Source organism: Zalophus californianus, chromosome 4 (assembly GCF_009762305.2).
Source record: "Zalophus californianus isolate mZalCal1 chromosome 4, mZalCal1.pri.v2, whole genome shotgun sequence".
NCBI lineage: Eukaryota > Metazoa > Chordata > Mammalia > Carnivora > Otariidae > Zalophus > Zalophus californianus.
Genome location: NC_045598.1, coordinates 94620218 through 94625733, shown reverse-complemented (window position 1 = coordinate 94625733; position 5516 = coordinate 94620218). Strand labels below are relative to the sequence as shown.

At 44.0% G+C, this 5516-nt stretch overlaps 1 pseudogene; it reads right to left on the bottom strand.

Moving 5' to 3' along the window:
• Window positions 1-2919: 2919 nt before the first annotated feature.
• LOC113917821 lies at window positions 2920-3057 on the bottom strand (annotated as a pseudogene).
• Window positions 3058-5516: the final 2459 nt, after the last annotated feature.

Sequence of the window (5516 nt, the reverse complement as noted above, 5' to 3'; positions counted from 1 at the left end):
TTTCTGATGCTCTTCCATGTGAACTCTAGCTGACTTGACCTCCTTGGACTGCCAGCATGATCTCCTAAACCAAGGGCTTAGGAGGCTCTGGCTGGGTGATCATAGGGCTCATCTTGCTGGTTTCCTCTCTCTTAGGGATCATTGCTTGTGCTGCCTGATATCTAATGTCTGAAAACTGTTATTTCATATCTTTTGTCTGGTGTTTTAGTTGTTTCAGGTGGGAGAGTAAATTTTGTCCCTGTTACTCCATCTGATTCGAATTGAAGTCCTGATACAATTTCAAATGGCATTAAAGTTTAAATTTTTTTCAATAATTTATTCATAGTTTATGAAAAACAGTTGATTTTTGGTATTTGGCTTTGTATACTGTAAGCTTGCTTAATTTATTTATTAGTTTTCACATTGGGTGGAGGTAGATTCTTTAGGAATTTCTATGTACACAGTCATGTCATCTGTAAATACAGAAAGTTTTCTTTCTTCCTTTGCAGACTGTTTGTGTTCTCTCTCTTCCCCTAACCCACCCTCCATACCTTACTGTTGTGTTAGGTCCTGTATTACAATGTTAAATGGAGGTGGAAAAAGCAAACCTTCTTGCCTTGATCTTGATCTTGAGAGAGGAAAGAATTCAGTCTTTCATCATTAAGTATGATGCTAGCTCTAAGCTTTTTGTAGGTGTCTTTTGGGCTAAAAAGTTTTCTTCTATTCCTAATTTGCTGAGAGTCTCACAATGAATGGATATTGAATTTTATCAAATGCTTTTTCTGCATCAGTTCAGATGATAATTTTTTCTCCTTTATTCTCTTAATGTGGTAAATTGTAGTGGTCAATTATCACTAAATCAATCTTGCAGTCCTGAGATAAACTCCACTTGATTGTGATGTATTATCCCCTTAAAAATCCTTTCTTTAAATTTATGTGTTCTATTTACTAATGTTTTATTGGGGATTTTGCATAGACAGTCATGAGAGATATTGGCCCAATTTTATTTCCTTGTAGTGTGTTTGTCAGGTTTTGATATTGGGGTAATACTGGCTTCATAAAATGAGTTGGTAATAATTCATTCCTATTTTACTTTCCATAAGAATTTGAGTTTGATTGGTATCCTTTCTCCCCTCAGTGATAAGTAGAATTCATCAGTGAAGCTGTTAGGCCTGGGGTTTTCCTTGTGGAAAGTTTTTAAATTAAAAATTCAATTTATTTAATAGAAAAGGGCTATTCCTATTTTCTATTTCTCTTGTGACAGCTTTGGTAATTTGTCTTTCAAGGAATTTGTACACTTCATATCTCCCCCCCCCCAGCTTTATTGAAGTGTAACTGACAAAAAAATTATAAGATATTTAAATCATATCCTTTAATATTAATAGAATTTGCAGTGGTTTCTTCTATTATTCCTGATATTGTCAGTTTGTGTTTCTCTCTCTCTCTCTTTTTTAATCTATGTACAGATTAATTAACTTTTCCCGCATTGCCAAATCCTACAATCTTAATGACTTGCAATAACACATTTATTGCATGTTTATGGCTTTACGACCAGGCTCTGACAGCTCAGATCCAGGCTGTGGATTCTATTCAGGTCTGCTTTTTGTGTTTTTTATTCTGGGGCTCAGGCTGGTAGAGAGCGGTGATGGTGGGCACCCTTTTCACATGGCTGAGGACTAGAGTGCAAGAGGGCAGTGAAAAAGTCTCTTTTTGGAACTGACCACATTGTCAGTTCAATTCCCGTGTCGTTGACCAATGCAAGTTGCATAGCCAAGTCCAAAGTAAACTGGGGAAGGGAAGAATACTCTGCCCACAGTGACCCATGGCAAGGGTGGAAGAGAAGAAAATTTTGAGCAAATAATACATCTGCCAAAGGAATGTCACAGAATCCAAGGAAAGAGATAGTAGTTATCACTGTAAAGTGCTCAAATGTCAAATAAAAAAAGATAAGGATACAAATTAGTCTTTGAATTTCATTGATGAGTTTAGTTATAGAAATTTTTGTGAATAGTGGTAGTGAGAGCCAGGTTAAAAGAGAAATGGAGGTGACAAGAAAATAGAAGAAAGAAAACAATCAGTGAGGACTACATTTTCTAGAAGCTTGGCTTAAAAGGAAATGACAAAGACATTGTCACAACCGGTGGGGAGTATAGAACCTGGAGATTGTGTGTGTGTGTGTGTGTGTGTGTGTGTGTGTGTGTGTTTAATTGATAATACTTGCACATGTTTATAGGCAGAGGAGTGAAAGAGGCTGGTAAAGAAAGGAAAGTGGAAGATACCAATATGTCAGTTAATCAATGTATTGCCTCTCCACTCCAAATATACCCTGTATTGCCTGCTCTGTGGTCGTAGAGCTGGACCCTGTAAACATTCCTCTTTCACCAGCTGGCACAATGTTAAGCTTTGTTAATGAAGGGTGCTGAAGGGACACTGGGAGAAAGGAGCTTTTCTTCTTGGCTTCCATGTGCTTCTCTTGGCAGCCTCCTGTGGCTGAACATCAGCAACATATGGTGGCCAGCTGCAAGCGTGGCAACCTGCTATACCTGGGGGCCCCTCCCTACGGATAGCTTCTCTCAGCGTACCAGAGTGTGGCATCCTTACAGGTGTTTTCCCAGAAGCACCTCACCAAGGATGTCCTTTGGCACCCCAGGTAGCTTTCTGGGCTGTGTGTGGTGGTCTCAGCAAGTTCTGCTGCACAGACCCTCCATGCAGATGGCTTCTTCAAGTACCCCAGAGGGTGGGTGGCTTCTTGCTGAATTCTGTTGGCACACAATCTCCGCCAGCCTATCTGTCATCCCTTTGCAACATAGGTTAAGGCCCTGGGGATTGGGGCCTTTTCCACATTTATTTCTTCTCTGGATACTCTGTCTCAGCCCCAGAGGTAGAAGTTGCTCCCCATATTGGGCAATGTGTCTTTTATAGAGTTCTCTCTTTCTCTTTGGAAGGTAATCCCCTGGCACAGTTAATAATTATATTAAAATTTCCCTGTTCACATTAGGGTGTGGTTTCTGTGGACCCTGACTGATACACCAATAAAAGATACTACACTTGATCTTAGCCAAAAGGCCGAGAAGCGATAGAACAATAAAAGAAAGGATTAGAAATGTCAGAGATGGAGAGGACATGGAAGACAAGAATTCAGACCCAGGGGAAAAGGCTGATTCTGAACAGGGAATGCAACATCTTTTGAAGCTGGAGACCATAGGAAGGATTCAAGGTGGGTAATCTGTGACTATATTTATGAGAGAAGGGGGGTTGAGAAGCGGAGGGAGTTCCTGGCTTTGATTTTCTCAGTGAAGTAGGAGGAAGGCTATCTGCTGAGGGGTTGGGGAGAATGAGGCAGATTTGCAATAGCCCTTAATGAACCTTGCAAAAGACTGATTTGTGCCAGCGTGTACAATTTTCTCTACCAGGACTCAGAAATCCAGCCTTCAAAGCAGGGCGGACAGGTTGTAGAACTGACTCAGGGTCAGGGTTCTCCAGGACTTACGAGCAGAAGGAAAAGGGAGCAAGGGTATTGAGGAGGCTGATGAGAAATCATCTAAGATATTGACCAGAGGTCTCGCTTGGGTTTCAAAGGATTGAGCCCCGGGGTTGAGGGGCAGGGAAGATACACCGTGAGGCCATGAAAGGGTGGACGTGCTGGTACTCAGTGAGGTCAAGGAGTGGAGAAGTAGGGGAACTAGAAGAGAGCTGGCAAGGTCATGGTCGAAGTGGGATGTTGAAGTTTAATTTTGGGAAGGCAGAGCCACGCCAGTAAGGGTCCAGTTGTGGCCTTGACAAGGAGAGTAGGTTATTTGAAGTGATCAGGACAAAGTTGGGGGAGGCGAGGGTGCCAGATGGGTTGGCCTCAGCAATTTGTCTCAGGATAGTGGTGGGAGTTAATGCAGCGGTGAGTGGGGAGAGTCCTCAGCTGGTGGGGGCCGGGGTCAATGACAGCAACAAAAGGTGAGGGCAATGAGCCATGCAGCTGGAGCCGGGCTTTAAATGAGAGTAGAAGAGCAATAGCATGGAACTGGCAGGGGATGCTGGGAGACCGCTGACTCCAAGTGCACCCTTCTTGGTTGGAAAATGGAACTCGTGGGAGGAAGAGCTGCCTCCATACAAGAAGGCTGCAAGGGGGCCAACGTCCTTGGGGTAAGGCCAGGTTTTAGTTACGGTGAGGAGGAGAACATAAGTGAAAGTTCTTGGAGGGTGTTGTGAACGTAGAATTTGTTTATAGTGGAATGAGGGTTATCAAGAGCACAGCGGGAAGTATTCACAAGGAAAACAGCGGCCGGGACAAAGGTGATGAGTGGTCCAGGAAGGGGACTCAAAATACAGCAACTGAGTTTTTCAACCACGTATCACGGTCCATGGAAGGCACACCGCAGGTGCTCAATTAATGTATCTGAGTAATTGAATAAGTCAGTGAATAAACAAAGTCTCTTTTTTTGCAGTTGCTTACTTTGGTTCTCGGGGACTGAGTTTCTCCGTTTGTTTATTGGGAACGCTGCTGCTTTTATCCCCCTTGTTCTGAAATTTATAGCAGTTTCCTCTCCAAAGCCCCAATTCTTTCCATCTGGCAGAGTGGGTGTCTTATTATTCTATCCCATTTCACCCTCGGAGGGCAGGGAAAGTCTGGGATGAATCTTTCTCTGGCAACAACTTGGGAGAAACAAGTTCAGAGAGAGCAAAGCATTCGTCCACTCTCAAGGATTAAGATTTACAGTAAGACAGGGAATGAAATAGCAGTGCTCCCCCTCTCCCCACAACCCGTTCCAGCCGGTTCGTGGCCTCCAAAGCAGCCCCAGAAGGGTGCATGGGGGACTCCCGGAGAGTAGCTGTCCAAGGCAGGCTGTGGACGGTCAGGCTCTGTGCAAGGCAGCGTCCAGCAGGTGGGGGTGTGGAGTTGCAGAAGGCTGGCAGCCTGGAGTGGACGGGAAAGGCAGAGACGCCTTGCGGCTGCAACCTTCTCATTTGGACTTCGGAAGGGAGCAGCTCTTCAGAGGAATGAGGTGTTTGGGGTATGCACAGACAAGCTTGGGAGATGGACTTCTGCCACCCCCTCATTTCCAGCAATCACTCCTCCGGAGAGGGGCAGGAACAACAAGAAATAGATAGATACTCGCTGCCCCTTTTTCCTCTTTGTCCTCAAGCTCTGAGTCCTGAGGTCTTGATGGTGGGGAGTATAGCCCAATGGAGAGTGCACAAGGTTTGTGGCTTCTCAGTCCCAGCGCCCCCACATTCTAGCTGGTACACACCAGCTACTTCCAGACCTCTTTGTGTGAGTGATAAAGGTGTCTGCCCCACCTTCTTCTCAAGCTTTTGTCCTGAAATATAGGTGAAAGGCTTGGCAGACTGAAGACTGTAAAAATACACAGATTTATTATTAATGATTAATGGGTAGCTAAGAGCAAAAATATGTTCCTTGATCTATTCTAGAGGAGGAAAGAGGAACTCTAGGGAAGGTATGGGCAGAAGAGCTGACCCTTTTGACTATATGTGTTCATCTCTGTGAGGTCATTAAGTGGAGGGGTAAGAATATGCCAGTTTGC